Raw genomic sequence first — 20,365 nt, 5'->3', positions numbered from 1 at the left:
CAATGGTCAGACCGAGAGAATTAATCAGTCACTGGAACAGTTTCTAAGGTGTTATGTTGCGGATGCGCAAAATGATTGGGTCAAGTTCCTGCCGTTTGCAGAATTTGCGCACAATAATTTAAAAAGCTCTTCCTCTGGATTCTCTCCATTTCAGGTGGTAACTGAAAAGTTGCCTAAGTTCTCCCCACTGCCAGTAGCTTCCACTCCGTTTCCAGCTTTGGAGGCTTGGCAAGAGTCATTTAAGAACATTTGGGGGATCGTGAAAGAGAATCGAGAGAAAGCCTTTCAGAGTCAGTGAGGTCAAGCTGACAAGAAACGTTCCATAGAGTAGAAGTTCCGGCCAGGTGACTTGGTCTGGGTGTCCACCCGTCATTTGACTTTAAAACAGCCTTCGCCCAAGTTAGGACTCAGATTTGTGGGCCCTTTTCCAGTAACCAGGAAGATCAACAATGTTACTTATGCCATTGATCTTCCTGCCAGCATGCGTGGTGTAAGGTCGTTCCATGTATCCCTACTTAAGCCAGCAGTGCATGTGGGTTCCACTCCTCCTCCCCCTGTGATGGTGGATGACCAACCTGAGTATGAAGTGGAAAAGATTTTAGACTCATGGATTGTACAGAACTCAGTACAGTATTTCGTTCACTGGAAGGGTTATGGTATTGAGGAAAGAACATGGGTAGCTGATTGTCGCATGCATGCGGATAAATTAAAGAAGGAGTTCCATGCCCAACATCCTGAGAAGCCGGGTAGGAGCTGTCCGGAGTCCACTCCTCAGGGGGAGGTACTGTGAGAAAACGCGGAAAAGCCGCCGCGGGTGCTCAGAGCAAGGCGGCTGATTCCGCGTCCAACGCGGCGAGTTGCACGCGTGGGCCTGCATCTGGTGACATAACTGAATGCGGAGAACCCGCCGCAGGTCCTGAGAACAAGGCGGAGGATTCCGCATCTGACGCGGTGGTTGGCACGCATAGGCCTACATCTGTCAGCATGGCTGAACGCGGAGAAACCGCCGCATGCTCGGATAGCGGTGCGGTCGGTTCCGCGTCCAGCACAGCGAATACATTGCAACACATGTCTGGTGTGGCTGGGACTAATAGTCCACACAGGTTCAGAAGGACGCGCGCGCGTTGAGAGGCAGAACTTTTATGACAGCCAGAAGGGACAATTCTATCAGTTCCTATTGGTCCAGCACTTAGGGGAGGCGCTGGAGAGCGCTATAGTATATATACTGGGTGCTGGTCATTTCTCTGGTGTCTGCCGTTGCGATCACTTCGTGGTAGCACTCAGACCTTTTTGTCAGTATCTGTGTTCTTGTTATTCTGTTATACTTCAGACTAGTTCCAGGGTGTTGATGATCAGGGACCTCACACCCAAGACTAGGGAACTGTATTACCATTCTGTTATACTTCAGACTAGTTCCAGGGTGTTGATGATCAAGGACCTCACACCCAAGATTAGGGAACTGTATTACCACTCTGTTATACTTCAGACTAGTTCCAGGGTGTTGACGATCAAGGACCTCACACCCAAGATTAGGGAACTGTATTACCATTCTGTTCTACTTCTAACTAGTTCCAGGGTGTTGATGATCACGGAGCTCACACCCAAGATTAGACATTGTTATTATCTGTTATGACTTTCTGCTTTCCTGACCACTCTTCTGATCTCTGATTTGGTACTTTACTATATCTGATACTCTGTTGCCGAACCTTGCTTGTCTTGGGATTCCGAATCTGTCTCCTGTCTCTGTACCTGATCTGTCTGTCTGTTGCCGACCTGGCCTGTCCGACCTCGAGAACTATCTCTCCTGCTTAGAGATAGTTCACAGACCTGTCAGTGACACTTCACCATTGGTGTCACTCACACTCTGGTCCTTCCCACTCTCAGCCTGGCTCCGCCCCTTGGGGAGCCTCAGGCCATTGGAAGGAACCTGTTCTTTGGGCAGTATCTCTTACTGCCTTGCACCCTCTATACGGGTGCTCTCCTCAAAGTATTACTGTTGCACCAAACACTCATATTACCCAGGTTTTCAAAGGTTAGAGATATATCTGATTATCGGAGATACTGCAGATCATCAATAATCGGGTATATATCTGTATTTTTGGTGACACTGCAGATCACCGATAATCAGATCCTCTCTGTGTTACACCGATCGTTACACTGCCATTCTCTGTTAATGGCACAAGCCTCAAACTTGGTATTGGGTCACTGGGGATCAAATTCAGAAAATGAGGCGGAGGCCCAAACAGCCAATTAGATTTGTTTTATTTTACTGGGAAAAAAAGAAATTATTAATGCCAGGGAGCCCAAAGCTCACAAACTTGGTCATTGAGTGACTGTGTGTCAAGGTTACAAAAAGAGGGCGGAGCCAAAAACAAATTTCACTGGGAAAATATAAACTGCAGCCCTTCTTCACTGTTAATGGCAGGGTACTCAAACTTTGCCCAAATGGTCACTGGGTGACTGAGATTAATATTCAGGAAGTGGGTGGAGCCTATAACAGCCAATCAAAATTCACATGTTGATTTTCAAGGGGAAAATTTAAATTGCTGCCATTCTTACACCGTTAATGGCAGAGGCCTCACATCTGGTACAGTTGGTCATTGGGTGAATGGGGTTTAAATGCTGGAGTCACAAACAGCCAATCTGATTTGTTTAATTTCTATGGGAATATACAAATTATTGATATCAAAGCTCACAAACTTGGTCATTGAGTAATTGTGTGTTAGGGTTAGAAAAAGTGGGCGGAGCCAACACCAGCCAAATACATACCTGGGCAACGCCAGGTGATCAGCTAGCACTAAATAATAATTGTACGTATATGTGAAAAGCAGTTGTCTGTAAACTTCCTCTCAATATGCCGTGCGTAGATTATGGTCCTGAATGCTGAAAAATCTAAACTGCCAAATTCTGATATCTAGAGGAGAAACAAAGGCTTCCTACTGGTAGCTGGGCCTGGGCCGGGGAGGTGATTTCTAGTTACATCTTTGCTTGTAAAATGTGTGCCACACAATGAAATCGCTGGTTGGTTCAGGCTGGGTTCACATATGACATAGCGTGAAAAAGGGACGTTTTCCGCAGGTGCGTTTGTGTAATGCGTTTTATAGGCTTGATTCACTAAACCATGCTAACTCATATCACGGCTGCGCTAGCGTTTTCGCACGCAATCACAAATTTTTGCGGGCAAGAATTTGCGATTGCGCATGACAATTCGCACTTGCATGCGAAAATGCTAGCGTGGCCGTGATATGAGTTATCATGGTTTAGTGAATCAAGTTCTATGTGCGTTTTGCATTTCACATTTGCGAATCGCAGGTGCATTTTTAAATGCGTTTGTTTGCGGTTTTGGTGCATGTCTGATCCGCTAATTGAAAACCCATTTGTGTTTTGTATGCGTATTGCATGCGTTTTTTGTTTTTATATCCTGCTTTTTATGCAAAATAACCAGGAAACAAGAGGAAGCGGAAATACATCATCAACATTGAAAAACAAAAAAACGCATGTAAAACGCAGCAAAACGCTATGCATATGCGTCACCATAGACTTTCATTATGTCCGTTTTAGCAGCCAGCCTGCATATTATGCAACAAAACCAGCATTTGCGAAACGCTTACTGTTAATCCCAGTGATACGCATCTTTTTGGGCATCCCATAGACTTAACATTGCTGCATATAACACAGTGTTTTACGTTACGCTAGCATTTCTGCTATGTGGGCACCCAGCCTTACAAAGAGAAAGGAGAAATGGTTGGTAAATCCTATATAGACAAGACAAATAACATTTATATCACGCTTTTCTCCTGGCAGACTCAAAGCGCCAGAGCTGCAGCCACTAGGGCATGCTCTATAGGCAGTAGCAGTGTTAGGGAGACTTGCCAAAGGTCTCCTACTGAATAGTTGCTGGCTTACTGAACAGGCAGAGCCAAGATTCGAACCCAGGTCTCCTGTGTCAGAGCCCTTAACAAGACAAGACAAGACAAATAACATTTATATTGCGCTTTTCTCCTTGCGGACTCAAAGCGCCAGAGCAGAGCAGCAGCCACTAGGGCGTGCTCTATTGGCAGTAGCAGTGTAAGGGAGACTTGCCAAAGGTCTCCTACTGAATTAGTGCTGGCTTACTGAACAGGCAGAGCCGAGATTCGAACCCTGGTCTCCTGTGTCAGAGGCAGAGCCCTTAACCATTACACCATCCAGCCACCCCTTACACCATCCAGCCATATAATATATAATAATAGGCAACTGTCCCAGCAGGGACAGTTGTCTCTGTGTAGCTGGGTCCGTGCTTTTTGTTACTGCGCATGTGCGGAGCATGGACCCAGCCTCACAAAGACAGGAGGACAGGGATGGGGCCAGGGAGCCAAGCGAGCGTGTGAGCGGGCGGTCGGGTGTGTGGCGGGTGCGTGCACGGCGGGTGTGCGCTTGCGAGCAGCAGGTGCGCAGAGACAGACCTACCCGTTTTTAAATGGGTAAGGTCACTAGTTATTTATAAAATACCTTCTGAACCGTTTTTTAGGACTCTTATATTACTAATTGAAGTTTAAAAGTTCCAAAGTTGATACTTTCCAGGTGACTTTTTTAGTGGTTTGAGTTCAGCAGATAAGTTTGGGTGGATATTCTTATGCTGGGCATACACGGCCCGATCGATTCCCCGCTCGATTCCGCAGGCAATTCTCCTATCTTCCACTCATTCTTCTTATCTTTTTCCATTGTGTTCAATGTAGAATCAAGCGTGGAAACGATCGGGCGGGAGATTGGACGTGTCGAAAATTATCTATCTATCATCTAAATGGCTCAGAATCGAGCCGTGTATTCCCAGCATTGGGTTGGAGGAGGGTTGGAAGTGGGGAGATTTAGACTGTGGGTGTGTTTTCTGTCAGACAAAGAAAAACACAGGATGAACAAAAATGAAACTGAAAGGTCTTTTTTAGTTTACTTCTACTTCATCCGGCCTCACCCAAATAGTTTTCTCTTTACTGCTGATAACATAGCGGAGAGGATTTGACTCTTCAGAGGACCAAATACACAAGAGAAATTAACTCTTCCCATTCAAAGAATTCAGGTAATTATTTCTTCTTATTCCTTTTTATACCTAGTGCAGCCAGAGGCGGGACAAGGTCCTCCAGCACCCAAGGCTGAGACACCAAAGTGCGCCCCTCCATCCCCCCACCCCAGCCGTCACACACTGATTGCTATTAGACTAAGAGGTGCCACAGGGCCCACAACCTCCCCAACACCTTAATATCTAGTTATATGGCTTGCAGTCACTGCTATGTATCCCCTTTTCTTATTTCTTCCTGCTTCAAACACAATTAGGAATGACAGCTGAATGAATTGTGCGCCCCCTCCTACAATGCGCCCCGAGGCTGGAGCCTCTCCAGCCTATGCCTCGGCCCGGCCCTGAGTGCAGCGCCACTTCAGCACCAACAAGCTAAACACACTTTTAAAATAAGAAATGCAGTATTTTTTTTTAGGTCCGTCTGTTTGTTTTGAAGCTGGAATTATCCTGTGTTTTTAATAGTGTACTATATAGGTAGAAAAAAACGTTTTGTAAAAAATAATTCCTTTTAATGACTAACTGATAGAGTTAAATTGTGCAAGCTTTCTGGGATCTAGTCTAGCTTGCGTAATTTAACTCTTTCAGTTAGCCATTAAAAAGTAGTATTTTTTTTACAAAACTTTGTTTTTTCTACCTTTTCGCTTTCAGGACTGTAAGAAGTACATTTTCGTTTACACTTATTTTATCATTTTAAAATGCGTTTTCATACGAGTAATGCTTAAATATCGTTTTCAACCTTATTCTATTAGAAATACATTGCTTTTGGTATTAACTTTGTTTTTTACACTTATAATGCATAGATTATAGTTTTCAGATTTATTAACTTACTAATATATCGCTTTTAATATTACCGTTATTTTAAGATTTTTAATGCGTATCGTGATTGTAAGGCTATTTATTCTAAATATATAATATATATATATATTATATATATATATATATATATATATATATATATATATAATATATATATATCTTTTTCTATTCATAATATTATTAATGTGTATGTGAGTTTAAGGCTATTTATTCTATTACAAATATATAAATTATTCTATTCATGTTATTTATATATGAAATATTTTAAGGATTAAATATATTGTTGTTTATATGTGTGTAAGGGTGTTTGTGCAGTAGAGATGGTTAGGAACCACCAGGGGGGTGGTTAGGGTTAGGCACCACCAGGGGGGTGGTTAGGGTTAGGCATCACCAGGGGAGATTTAGGGCTAGGCACCACCAGGGAGGTCTTAGGGTTAGGCACCACCAGGGGGGTGGTTAGGGTTAGGCACCACCAGGGCGGGTTTAGGGTTAGGCACCACCAGGGAGGTGGTTAGGGATAGGCACCACAAGGGGGGTGGTTAGGGTTAGGCACCACCAGGGCGGGTTTAGGGTTAGGCATCAACAGGGGTGTGGTTAGGGTTAGGAACCACCAGGGGGGTGGTTAGGGTTTGGGATAGGTACAGGGAGGGTTCTGTGTGAGAGTAGAGATAGGTATAGTTACAGTACAATATACTGTACACCACCAGGGGGGTCTAGGAATTAGGGATAGGTACTGGGAGGGTTCTGTGTGAGAGTAGGGATAGGTATAGTTACAGTACAATATACACCACCAGGGGGTCTAGGGGTTAGGGATAGGTACAGCGAGGGTTCTGTGTGAGAGTAGGGTCAGGTATAGTTACAGTACAATATTTGTAATATATACAATTTATTAAATTATGTATATTTACACAAATGGGGGGGTCTAGGGGTTAGGGATAGGGAGAGATCTGTGTGAGCCTACAGTTAGGTATAATTGCAGTAAAATACCTGGTAAATCTGCCATTGTATTACTATGCTTAATACAAGTGTAAATATTGTTTTTTTGTTATAGACGCTATTTGACGTTTCATTTCCGATATCGTTTGTTGTTATAGACGGTATTTTGCAGTTTCATTTCCGTTTATACAACCTATTTAGCACTAGATTTTTGTTTATAAGCTATAAACGAAAAATATTGTTGTACATTACAACTTAACATAATTTCGGCTATATCCCGCACCCTTTTTTCCAGGCGCCCTTTTTGATGCACGCGTCAAAATGATTCTGGGTATTTTTGGTGCTTGCTGGTAGCATAATGAGTTTATTTATTGATAGGTTCTGAAAATATCACCTAAGAAAAAACTCAAGAGAAAAAGTGAATTGCATGTGGCCTGTGGCCTGCAGGTCATGTGAGGTGCTCCTACCTGCAGCAGCGGAGGGAGGAGAGCTGTGCCGGTCACTCTATAGATAGTGAGGTCCAGCAGCCTGCAGGTCATGTGACACGCTCTTACCTGCAGCAGCGGAGGGAGGGGAGCTGTGCCAGTCAGTCTATAGATAGTGAGGTCCAGCAGCCTGCAGGTCATGTGACGCACTCTTACCTGCAGCAGCGGAGGGAGGAGAGCTGTGCCAGTCAGTCTATAGATAGTGAGGTCCAGCAGCCTGCAGGTCATGTGAGGCGCTCTTACCTGCAGCAGCGGAGGGAGGAGAGCTGTGCCAGTCAGTCTATAGATAGTGAGGTCCAGCATCCTGCAGGTCATGTGAGGCGCTCCTACCTGCAGCAGCGGAGGGAGGAGAGCTGTGCCGGTCACTCTATAGATAGTGAGGTCCAGCAGCCTGCAGGTCATGTGACACGCTCTTACCTGCAGCAGCGGAGGGAGGATAGCTGTGCCAGTCAGTCTATAGATAGTGAGGTCCAGCAGCCCGCAGGTCATGTGAGGCGCTCTTATCTGCAGCAGCGGAGGGAGGAGAGCTGTGCCAGTCAGTCTATAGATAGTGAGGTCCAGCAGCCCGCAGGTCATGTGAGGCGCTCTTATCTGCAGCAGCGGAGGGAGGAGAGCTGTGCCAGTCAGTCTATAGATAGTGAGGTCCAGCAGCCTGCAGGTCATGTGAGGCGCTCTTTCCTGCAGCAGCGGAGGGAGGAGAGCTGTGCCAGTCAGTCTATAGATAGTGAGGTCCAGCAGCCTGCAGGTCATGTGAGGCGCTCTTTCCTGCAGCAGCGGAGGGAGGAGAGCTGTGCCAGTCAGTCTATAGATAGTGAGGTCCAGCAGCCTGCAGGTCATGTGAGGCGCTCTTACCTGCAGCAGCGGAGGGAGGAGAGCTGTGCCAGTCAGTCTACAGATAGTGAGGTCCAGCAGCATGCAGGTCATGTGAGGCGCTCTTACCTGCAGCAGCGGAGGGAGGAGAGCTGTGCCGGTCACTCTATAGATAGTGAGGTCCAGCAGCCTGCAGGTCATGTGACACGCTTTTACCTGCAGCAGCGGAGGGAGGAAAGCTGTGCCAGTCAGTCTATAGATAGTGAGGTCCAGCAGCCTGCAGGTCATGTGAGGCGCTCCTACCTGCAGCAGCGGAGGGAGGAGAGCTGTGCCGGTCACTCTATAGGTAGTGAGGTCCAGCAGCCTGCAGGTCATGTGACACGCTCTTACCTGCAGCAGCGGAGGGAGGAGAGCTGTGCCAGTCAGTCTATAGATAGTGAGGTCCAGCAGCCTGCAGGTCATGTGAGGCGCTCTTACCTGCAGCAGCGGAGGGAGGAGAGCTGTGCCAGTCAGTCTATAGATAGTGAGGTCCAGCAGCCTGCAGGTCATGTGAGGCGCTCTTACCTGCAGCAGCGGAGGGAGGAGAGCTGTGCCAGTCAGTCTATAGATAGTGAGGTCCAGCAGCCTGCAGGTCATGTGAGGTGCTCTTACCTGCAGCAGCGGAGGGAGGAGAGCTGTGCCAGTCAGTCTATAGATAGTGAGGTCCAGCAGCCCGCAGGTCATGTGAGGCGCTCTTACCTGCAGCAGCGGAGGGAGGAGAGCTGTGCCAGTCAGTCTACAGATAGTGAGGTCCAGCAGCATGCAGGTCATGTGAGGCGCTCTTACCTGCAGCAGCGGAGGGAGGAGAGCTGTGCCGGTCACTCTATAGATAGTGAGGTCCAGCAGCCTGCAGGTCATGTGACACGCTTTTACCTGCAGCAGCGGAGGGAGGAAAGCTGTGCCAGTCAGTCTATAGATAGTGAGGTCCAGCAGCCTGCAGGTCATGTGAGGCGCTCCTACCTGCAGCAGCGGAGGGAGGAGAGCTGTGCCGGTCACTCTATAGGTAGTGAGGTCCAGCAGCCTGCAGGTCATGTGACACGCTCTTACCTGCAGCAGCGGAGGGAGGAGAGCTGTGCCAGTCAGTCTATAGATAGTGAGGTCCAGCAGCCTGCAGGTCATGTGAGGCGCTCTTACCTGCAGCAGCGGAGGGAGGAGAGCTGTGCCAGTCAGTCTATAGATAGTGAGGTCCAGCAGCCTGCAGGTCATGTGAGGTGCTCTTACCTGCAGCAGCGGAGGGAGGAGAGCTGTGCCAGTCAGTCTATAGATAGTGAGGTCCAGCAGCCCGCAGGTCATGTGAGGCGCTCTTATCTGCAGCAGTGGAGGGAGGAGAGCTGTGCCAGTCAGTCTATAGATAGTGAGGTCCAGCAGCCTGCAGGTCATGTGAGGTGCTCTTACCTGCAGCAGCGGAGGGAGGAGAGCTGTGCCAGTCAGTCTATAGATAGTGAGGTCCAGCAGCCCGCAGGTCATGTGAGGCGCTCTTATCTGCAGCAGTGGAGGGAGGAGAGCTGTGCCAGTCAGTCTATAGATAGTGAGGTCCAGCAGCCTGCAGGTCATGTGAGGGCCTCTTACCTGCAGCAGCGGAGGGAGGAGAGCTGTGCCAGTCAGTCTATAGATAGTGAGGTCCAGCAGCCTGCAGGTCATGTGATGGGCTCTTACCTGCAGCAGCGGAGGGAGGAGAGCTGTGCCTGTCAGTCTATAGATAGTGAGGTCCAGCAGCCTGCAGGTCATGTGAGGTGCTCTTACCTGCAGCAGGGGAGGGAGGAGAGCTGTGCCAGTCAGTCTATAGATAGTGAGGTCCAGCAGCCTGCAGGGCATGTGAGGCGCTCCTACCTGCAGCAGCGGAGGGAGGAGAGCTGTGCCAGTCAGTCTATAGATAGTGAGGTCCAGCAGCCCGCAGGTCATGTGAGGCGCTCCTACCTGCAGCAGCGGAGGGAGGAGAGCTGTGCCGGTCACTCTATAGATAGTGAGGTCCAGCAGCCTGCAGGTCATGTGACACGCTCTTACCTGCAGCAGCAGAGGGAAGAGAGCTGTGCCAGTCAGTCTATAGATAGTGAGGTCCAGCAGCCTGCAGGTCATGTGACGGGCTCTTACCTGCAGCAGCGGAGGGAGGAGAGCTGTGCCAGTCAGTCTATAGATAGTGAGGTCCAGCAGCCTGCAGGTCATGTGACGGGCTCTTACCTGCAGCAGCGGAGGGAGGAGAGCTGTGCCAGTCAGTCTATAGATAGTGACGTCCAGCAGCCTGCAGGTCATGTGACGGGCTCTTACCTGCAGCAGCGGAGGGAGGAGAGCTGTGCCGGTCAGTCTATAGATAGTGAGGTCCAGCAGCCGGCAGGTCATGTGACGGGCTCTTACCTGCAGCAGTGGAGGGAGGAAAGCTGTGCCGGTCAGTCTATAGATAGTGAGGTCCAGCAGCCTGCAGGTCATGTGAGGCGCTCTTACCTGCAGTAGCGGAGGGAGGAGAGCTGTGCCAGTCAGTCTATAGATAGTGAGGTCCAGCAGCCTGCAGGTCATGTGACGGGCTCTTACCTGCAGCAGTGGAGGGAGGAAAGCTGTGCCGGTCACTCTATAGATAGTGAGGTCCAGCAGCCGGCAGGTCATGTGACGGGCTCTTACCTGCAGCAGCGGAGGGAGGAGAGCTGTGCCAGTCAGTCTATAGATAGTGAGGTCCAGCAGCCTGCAGGTCATGTGAGGCACTCTTACCTGCAGTAGCGGAGGGAGGAGAGCTGTGCCAGTCAGTCTATAGATAGTGAGGTCCAGCAGCCTGCAGGTCATGTGACACGCTCTTACCTGCAGCAGCGGAGGGAGGAGAGCTGTGCCTGTCAGTCTATACATAGTGAGGTCCAGCAGCCTGCAGGTCATGTGAGGCGCTCCTACCTGCAGCAGTGGAGGGAGGAGAGCTGTGCTGGGATGACGGGGAAGCAGCAGGCAGCGCTGGATCTCCTGTATCCAGCTGGAGGAGAGGGAGGATTAGACCCCTATGGGAAAGTCAATGCATGGAAAGACCCGCCCTCCCCTGCAGCAGGGCCAGTGACCAGGCACCGCGCACACTGACAGCACTGGGGCCAAGTCTGTGCCAAAACTGCTAGGACTCCGCTTCTCCCAGCGCTGCCTCTCTATTTACATAAAGCGATAAATATCATTTCGATATAAGACGCTAAATATTGTTTTTAAAGACTTTGCCATTATTTAGCTGGTGCCATTTTTCATTGTACGCGTATGTATTGTCCAGCGCTGTTGGACAAGATGGCGCCGTAGCTGGACGCCTCAGTCACATCGGCTAGGGCAATTGTCTGCTATTTGTCTGTTATTCGTCTCATCTCCAGTCTTGTGAGTTGTTAGATTAGTCAGCTGAGTTTTTGTAGTGTATAGTGTATAGTTTTAGAGTCTTTGGGCTTGATTCACAAAAGAGTGCTAACTGTTAGCACGGCCGTTTTCGCGCGAATTTTCGCATCGCGTGCGAACGCGAATTTTCGCGTGAAACGATAACGTTTTAGCGCGCAAACGCGAATTTTTACCGCGAAATCGATATCGTTTTTGCGTGAAGATTCGCGTTTGCACGTGAAACCGTTATCGTTTAGCGCTGAAATTCGCGATCGCGCGCAATGCGAAAATTCGCGCGAAAACAGCCGTGCTAACAGTTAGCACTCTTTTGTGAATCAAGCCCTTAGTCTTAGTGTAGTTTTTAGTTTTAAGGTTAGCTCAGCTTAGCTGAAGCGCGTTGCCAGTGCAGGGAAGCAGCACACAGCTACCTGAGCAGTTACCACTAGCTGCTCCGCTTCCAGCCTCCAGAAGCTCAGACTCATCGACCCAGTGAAGGCCACCGGCATCCCTTCAGCTCCGGCCGATGAAGGCAGTCTCAGCCTCCCAGCACCTCATCCTCAAGGCGTCCTGCAACACAGTCCAAGGCTCCAACCTCGCTGGCATCCACGTGGCGCTCCCAGTGCCGCCGACTTTATTGATCTCCTACTCCACCAGCACGAGCGGCCAGCTGCCCCCACACCAGCAATACACAGATTCGCCTCTGCAGCTCTATGCCACCGGACTGTCTCATCTCTGCTGCGGGACCCCCACCACCATCTCTGCTGCCGTGTGACCGCCACGTGGTTCCTCCAGACGCTGCACGCTGGGAGCCTGCTTTCTGCTACCTCACTTCACGTATCTGCTGGACTCGCTGCCAATCCTCCGGGCCTCCACCACGCTCCTCCTGGCCCCTTCACTGGCTGCGCCACCGCTCCTAGTGGGCCTTCTATCCCATGGTCCCTGGGCCTCGCTGTCACTGCCGTACGATCCACGGCCTTCAACATTGCATGCCTCTCCTCTGCATCGAGGATCCAGCCTTCACCATCTACTGCAGGCCCCTGACCAAAGGACGCTGCGACACAGGGTGAGAACTAACTACTGCTGATCTGCTGTTCTATAGTGCATACCTGTGCTGCACTGATCTGCTTACCAAACTGTCCCTGTGCTGCACTGCTTTACCCACTCCTGTGCTGTTGGTCTGCTGTTCTGTTCTGGGCACCCCTGTGCTGACCTGCCACTCTGTACTGGTCTGGACTGCTGTTTCCGTTCTGTGCTAAGCTGCCACTCTGTACTGTGTCCCTGCATCCCTGTACAAATCAGGGCTTCCCCCGGCACTGGGCTGAACTTCCGTATCCCATGCAGTCCCACGCAGAACTGCAGTAAATTGTACTGAACTGCCGTATTCCACGCAGAACTGCTGTAATTGTACTGAACTGTAACGCACTGCACCATGCTGATCTGACCTGTGCATCCCCGCGCTACACTAATCCGAGCCCACCGTGTGCTGTATTGGTGCTGCACTACTGTATTGCTGTACCGCATCCCAGCGCTGTATTGTTGGTGACATGTTCTACCTGCCATCGTTCTCAGGCTAGACTGGCACCTCCCTGGAAAATGCCGCATAAAGACACCCTGTCTAGAGAGGTGCTCCTACAATGGGACTCACCCCCCGCCAAGAATCCCTACCTCGCCAGGGACCCCCCCCCCATGGCTCCTCCCTGTGGAAGGCAGTCAGCACTCAAATCATCCACCTGCTCAGCGACACCGAATACTCCCTAAGTAAACGCCACCTTAGAGGGAGAAGGGCAGGAGTCCGGGTGCGACTCAAGAGGAAAGGCCTACGCTCTCCCATCCTGCTAGGAAATGTCTGCTCACTACCTACTAAAGTCAATGAACTGCTCCTACTACTTGGCAGTAAGCCCGCGATCGGCGGCAGCACCCCGGTTCTCTGCTTTACTGAGACCTGGCTGAATGACAGCATTCCTGACAACTCCATTGCGGTGCCAGGCTATGACTTCCTCCACGCAGACCATCCAAGCACTGTCTGGGAAGAAAAGAGGCGGCGGCATATGCTTCTATGTTAACTTCACCTGGTGTTTCAGTACCACCACTCTAAGTAAAACCTGTTCCCCTGATGTCGAGCTTATAGCCATAAACTGTAGGCCACAGTATTCCCCAGGGACTACACCTCCATCATTCTCTATGGGGTCTACATCCCCTCTGATGCAAATACTAAGAATGCCATGCGTCCACTCAGCGACAGCATCTCCAACTGGGAATCTGCCTACCCGGACGCCGTCTTCATTATCCTGGGTGACTTCAATAGCGCAAACCTGCGCCAGGAGATGCCCCGCTACAAGCAACCCATCTCCTGCCCCACTAGGAACCGCAACACCCAAGACCATTGTTACACAACCCTCACAAATGCGTACAAGGCCACTCAAGGTGCTGCACTGGTGAACTCTGACCACAGCCTAATCCATCTGATCCCCACCTACAGAAGGCACCTTGAAACTACAAAGCATGCCGTAAAGACCGTAAAAAGGTGGACAGCCGAGGCTAAGATAGAGCTACAGGCCTGCTTTGAATGCCCCGACTGGTCGGCTCTAGAGGCACCCTCCCTGGAAGAATGGGCAGAGAACATCACCTCCTACATCAGCTTCTGCGAGGAGATGTGTGTCCCATCAAAGTCCTTCAAGATCTTCCCAAATAACAAGCCGTGGTTCAACAGCAAGCTGCACCGCCTCCGGAAACTCAAGGAGGTGGCGCACAAACACGGCACCCCAGACGAGTTCAGGGATGCAAAGAACGCTCTTAATCATGAATTGCATGCTGCAAAGAGGGCTTACTCTGACAAGCTGGGACACTTCCTCCAGTCAAACAACCCATGCGAGGTGTGGAACGGCCTCAGAGCAGCTACAAACTTCAAACCATCCCCTAAGCATGCGACCCCCAGCACCTCACTGGCCAAGGAACTAAACAAGTTCTACTGTAGGTTCGAGCACCATCCCAAGCAGCTTACGGACCCAGCACCCTCGACAAAGCCCCCCCCCCCCCCCGAATGCCCATGATGACCTAGCACCAGTGGTGGTCCAGGAAGCAGACATTCTCTGTCACCTCCGCAGACTCAATGCCAGGAAAGCAGCCGGCCCGGACGGCGTGTCACCAACTTGCCTGAGAACCTGCGCAGACCAGCTGGCCACCATGCTCACCTCCCTATTTAACAGGTCCCTAACAGAAGGAAGAGTCCCCTCCTGTCTCAAAAGGTCCATAATCATACCAGTCCCAAAAAAGCCGGGCAACACAGAACACAATAACTTCAGGCCTGTAGCCCTCACCCCCATAGTCATGAAGATCTTTGAACGACTGGTTCTTGCCCACCTCAAGCGTCTCACCAACCCCCTCCTCGATCCACATCAGTTTGCATACATGGCCAACAGGTCCATGGATGACGCCATCAACATCAGTCTGGCGTACATCATGGAACACCTCGAAAGACCAAACTCCTACCTTAGGATCCTGTTTCTTGACTTTAGCTCTGCATTCAATACGATCTGCCCAAACATACTGATCGACAACCTGGCACACCTCGGAGTCGACTCCACACTCTGCGCATGGGTAAATGACTTTCTCTCAAACAGGACACAACAGGTGAAGCTGGGCAACTGCTTCTCCAGTGTGAGCATTACTAACACAGGTGCTCAGCAGGGGTGCGTTCTGTCCCCTCTCCTGTTCTCACTGTACACCAACAACTGCACTTCGTCTGCTGACTCCGTAAAGGTCATCAAATTTGCGGATGATACCACCATCATTGGACTCATCGGCGGTTAGGGAACACGATTATCGCAGCGAGATCGAGAATATCTGCATTTGGAGCGAGGACAACAAGCTTGTCCTTAACGCAACCAAAACAGTGGAACTGATCTTGGACTTCAGGAGACACCAACCCACACATCAAGATTAAAGTCTCCAGGGTTTCTAGCGTTAGGTTCCTGGGAACAACCCTAACTAGCGACCTTGGGTGAGGGAAGAACACCTCCAAAATCCAGAAGAAGGCTCAGCAGAGACTATTCCTCCTGTGCCAACTGAAAAAAATTTGGTATGCCTCAGGAGTTGCTGTCCAGCTTCTACACTGCCACTATTGAAGCTACCCTGTGCTCTGCCAGTATTGTATGGTATGCAAGAGCAACCGCCAGGGATAAGTATAAGCTTCAAAGAGTTATTAGTACAGCGGAAAGGACCATTGGCTCTCCTCTGCCACCTCTGGACCTCCTATACAGCACTAGAATGACAACGAGGGCAAACAGGATCTCCCAGGACCTGTCCCACCCGGGCTGCTGCTTCTTTAAGGTCCTTCCATCGGGCCGACGCTATAGGACCATCCGCTCTAGAACCAACAGGCGTAGAGGCACCTTTTTTCCCCAAGTCCTGTTGAACTCCAGCCCCTCGGTGGCACTCTAGTCACATTCAGTTCAATTAGCCTGGCCGAGGCACATTGGTGCCCGGGCCAGCAAATAACTCAGCTGTCTCCCCGGCGCACTTGTTGGTAGAACTCAACTCAAGGGCAGAATGATGTACAAATCCCTGAGCAGCACAAATTCAATCCCTGACATTGCTACGAGGTATCTGGGTTCTGTATAGCGTCAACTGCCAAAACTGCGAGCTACTGCCTGTTTTGTTTGTACTATTGTTACTATTGTACTATTGTTATGGTCTTATTGCCAACCTCTGTCTTTGTTCTATTGCCACTGCCATGTGGACCACAACCAATTCCAGGTACGACCTCGGTCGCACTTGGCGAAATAAAGTTTCTGTATTCTGTATTCTGTTGGTGCTTTATAAATACAATAAATAATAATAATTATCCACTATGTTTCATAGTTCATATCCATATGTTTGCATGGTTTTGCTGTGTAAGTAATGGTAGCTATCTTGTTGTGTGGGGGTTTTGTCGTGTGTATGTATAGTGGGTGGCAGATATGTAGTGTTTCTTCTTAACAGTGCAGCATTACACCATGTGTTCAGTTGTGTGGGCAATGCATGTTTTCAGTCTATGTGACCAGTCCTGGATGTGGCAAGGGTTGCTTGCTTAACCACTTGAGGACCACAGGCTTACACCCCTCTAGTGACCAGGCTATTTTTTACAATTTAGTGCTCTGCAGCTTTAAAAGCTCACTATAAAGCCATATTACTGAGCACACAAATGAATCCCCACACCTTTCTGCCCACCAACAGAGCTTTCTGTTGGTGGGCTCTGATCGCTTATTTATTTTTTTAATAATTTATCTTTTTTTTTTTTTTGTGGAAATCCCCTATTTTTTTATTTAATTTTTTCCCCCCAACAGCCAATGACAGCGATCAGCTCTCATAGGCATCAGCCGTCCTCAGTCTTCTGTATCGCCGGTACTGAGTCCCGTAACTTTGGCCAGTCGTGGCCAGTCTGCGCAAGAGAAGAGCGCCCTCTACATATCTCTCTGGCGACTGCCGGAGTATAGTTGCCGCAGTATAGTTGCCCCTAGTATAGGTGCCCCCAGTATAGATAGTATAGTTGCCGCAGTATAGGTAGTAATTGCCATATTATAGGTAGTATAGTTGCCTCCAGTATAACTAGTAATGTTGCCCCTGTATAGTTAGCTAGTATAGTTGCCCCCAGTATAGATAATATAGTTGCCCCTAGTGTAGATAGTATAGATGCCCCCAGTATAGCTAGTATAGTTGCCCCTAGTGTAGATAGTAGAGATGCCCCCAGTATAGATAGTATAGATGCCCCCAGTATAGCTAGTATAGATGTCCTCAGATTAGATAGTATAGTTACCCCCAGTGTAGGTAGTATAGTTGCCCCTAGATAGTATAGTTGCCCCAGTATAGCTAGTATAGTTGCCCCAGTATAGATAAATACTGCAAAAGGCCGCCCTAGGGCCCATGGCACCTGACACAAATGTGTCACTAGGCGTCATGGGTCTAGACCCAGGGTCTAAACTTTCTATAATGCTATGCCCTGCAGGGGCCACTCCACAAACAGAGATAAGTAGCTAACTTTACAAAATAAAGGTTGCCTGCAGGTCCACTTTAACTTTCCTTTCAGTATTACTAGAGTTCTGAAGATGGCCATAACTAAAGCCTCATAAACACCTTTGGTGGTTCTTGGCCGAGGCAGCTATTTGGGGCCATCTCGGCACAAAATGCACACAGCAACCCCAGACAACCCCCTTTCCACTCTGTGATGCATCTGCAAAAGATCGGGACTGCTGGAGTATCTCATCCAAGCCCTAGCTAACTCCATTATTCTCCTCCTTACCCCTTCTACTCTGTGCCACTCCATAATACACTGCAAGCCATCCTTCCCCCACTCTCCATAGCAGCAGAATTCATCACTAGCCTTAAAGGATACCCAAACTGAAATGTGACATGATGAGATAGACATATGTATGTACAGTGCCTAGCACACAAATACCTATGCTGTGTTCCTTTTTTTCTTTCTGTGCCTGCAAGAGTTAAATATCAGGTATGCAATTGGCTGACTCAGACAGGAAGTGACTACAGTGTGACCCTCACTGATAAGAAATTCCCATTTTTTACCTATTTCTTGCTCTCAGAAGCCATTTTCTGCTAAGAAAGTGTTTTATAGTTGGAATTTCTTATCAGTGAGGGTCACACTGTAGTCACTTCCTGTCTGAGTCAGGACTGAGTCAGCCACTTACATACCTAATATTTAACTCTTTCAGACAGAGAAAGGAAAAAAAAGGAACACAGCATAGTTATTTGTGTGCTAGGCACTGTACATACACATGTCTATCTCATTATGCCACATTTCAGTTCGGGTATCCTTTAAGACTGGAGATGTATCTGCACTGCATTTGCCCCAAGTCTGTGACTCACACAGCCTATCACATGCTTTTGTCTTTTGTTTGTAAACACTGCCTAAAACTGGCAATTACAAGCCAGGATTGCAGCAGGGCCAGGGAGTGGCAGAAAAGGCACAGAGGGGCCCAGGAAAACATAATGGGCTTGATTCACAAAGCGGTGCAAACTGTTAGCACGCTGGTGAAAAGCCACTTATCACGCCTAAACTCAGTTTAGGCATGATAAGTTTAGGCATGATAAGTTTAGGCGTGATAAGTTTAGGAGTGATAAGTTTAGGCATGATAACTATAGCACCAACTGGGTTAGCACTGCAGTGCACAGCTGATCAAAAGTTTTGCGCTAGCAAAGTCTGGTGCACGCGAAACGTCGCATAGAGTTTAATGGCGCTGCTTTGTACAGCAGAGTCCCCGTTATCAGGAATTCAGGCAATTGGAAGCCTCAACTAACCGGCGTGCCAGATGGATAACCGGAATCTTTTTGTGGGGTGTTCTGGGGGGTTTACCCGGCCACAAAATTCTCACCGATCCTCCAGCGATGTCCTGTTTCACCTCCTGGGCTTCTAGTGGCTTCCGGCATCTGTGCACGTAAGTCGGCGTGTCACATGACCCGATGTGGGTAAGCTCACACTCCGGCTTCCGTGCACGGGGGAAGCCGGAAAGCTGCTAGGAAACCCGCGAGATGATGCAGGACAAAACCGAGGCCCTCCCTCTCCATATTCCCCCAGACATGCTGGAATCTCTGAAAACCAGCTTCTCATTCAACTGGAATTTAAATTCCATCAGATATTTGGGTATAAACCTCACCAATACTTCCAAGAAACTATATGACCATAATTTCTCTCCCATGTTTAAACAATTAACTAAAGAAATATCCGAGTGGAACAAATATAATCTATCCTGGTATGGCCGGATATATGCCCTTAAGATGAATGCAATCCCAAGGCTTCTTTACCTATGTGACACTCTCCCAGTCAGAATCCCTCAATCCCAATTAAAAAACTTCCAAAAAAGTATGCATAGATTTATCTGGGCAAATAAACACCCCAGAGTACCACGATCTGTCATGGAATCAGATAGAACAAGAGGGGGGCTATCAGTACCTAGTTTACAAAAATATTATTACGCTGCTCATCTCCGCCAAATTGTTCAATGGTCCTCCTCGGACCCTAGACCAAGATGGATAGATATAGAAGAGGCTTCTATCTCTCCTAGAACCTTAGACTCAGTTCTATGGTCTCTAGAGGGCGGAGGAGGTTCCGGAAAGTATACCTTGAGCTCGGTAGACTTCACCCTATCACTCTGGAGAAAGATACGATTCTCACTCCGCTTACAAGCAACCAGATCTATGCTGACTAGAATACAAAGCAAAGACATGGCGACTGACTTTTCTTGTATCAGGGATAAATCTCTACTCTCAATGAGAGATGTATGCGACCCATCTACTGGAAAATTACTTCCTTTTCCCGAATTCTGTAACAAATTTTCCTTAACTAGAGGTCACTTTCTATTATATTTTCAAATTCGATCACAGATACAGGCCCTGCTAGGCCAAAATCCTTTTTCCCCCTTAACAAACTTTGAAACATTGACCCTTGAAACCGAGAGAATACCCCATTTAATATCCAGATTATACTCAATCTTAAATGTCCCATCCGAGGAGAACTTTACCAAGCACTCCTACATGACCTATTGGGAAACGGAATTCCAAAATGAACTAGAAATCACAGACTGGGAAGGAATATGGGCTAATGCAAGAAAAACTTCACTTTGCTCTAAGACGAAAGAAAACATATATAAAATATTATTTAAATGGTATTATACCCCCTACAAGATACATAAAATATATCCACAATTCTCAGACCTATGCTGGAGGGAATGTGGAGAGGTGGGAACCCTCTCTCACATATATTGGTTCTGCCCAAAAATTCAGGCCTTCTGGGTAAAAATTAGGGAACTATTAAAGCAAGTCCTAAAAAAAGACATAAAACTGGACCCATGGTCTTATGTACTTGGAAAACCACCTCAAGGCTGCCGTAGACACACAATTAAAATGTTGAACCACA

At 48.6% G+C, this 20,365-nt stretch overlaps 1 protein-coding gene across 1 annotated transcript in view; it reads left to right on the top strand.

Annotated features, from left to right (window-relative positions):
* The first annotated feature begins 5,012 nt into the window (after positions 1–5,012).
* LOC137525489 (up-regulator of cell proliferation-like) overlaps positions 5,013–20,365 on the top strand; it is a 37,190-nt gene continuing 21,837 nt past the window's right edge. Inside the window, exon 1 of the mRNA XM_068246609.1 lies at positions 5,013–5,056. The gene's annotated coding sequence lies outside the window, so the exon portion shown is untranslated. The remainder of the gene's footprint in view (positions 5,057–20,365) is intronic.

This window comes from Hyperolius riggenbachi, chromosome 7 (assembly GCF_040937935.1).
Source record: "Hyperolius riggenbachi isolate aHypRig1 chromosome 7, aHypRig1.pri, whole genome shotgun sequence".
NCBI lineage: Eukaryota > Metazoa > Chordata > Amphibia > Anura > Hyperoliidae > Hyperolius > Hyperolius riggenbachi.
This window is presented reverse-complemented; position numbering and strand designations above follow the sequence as displayed.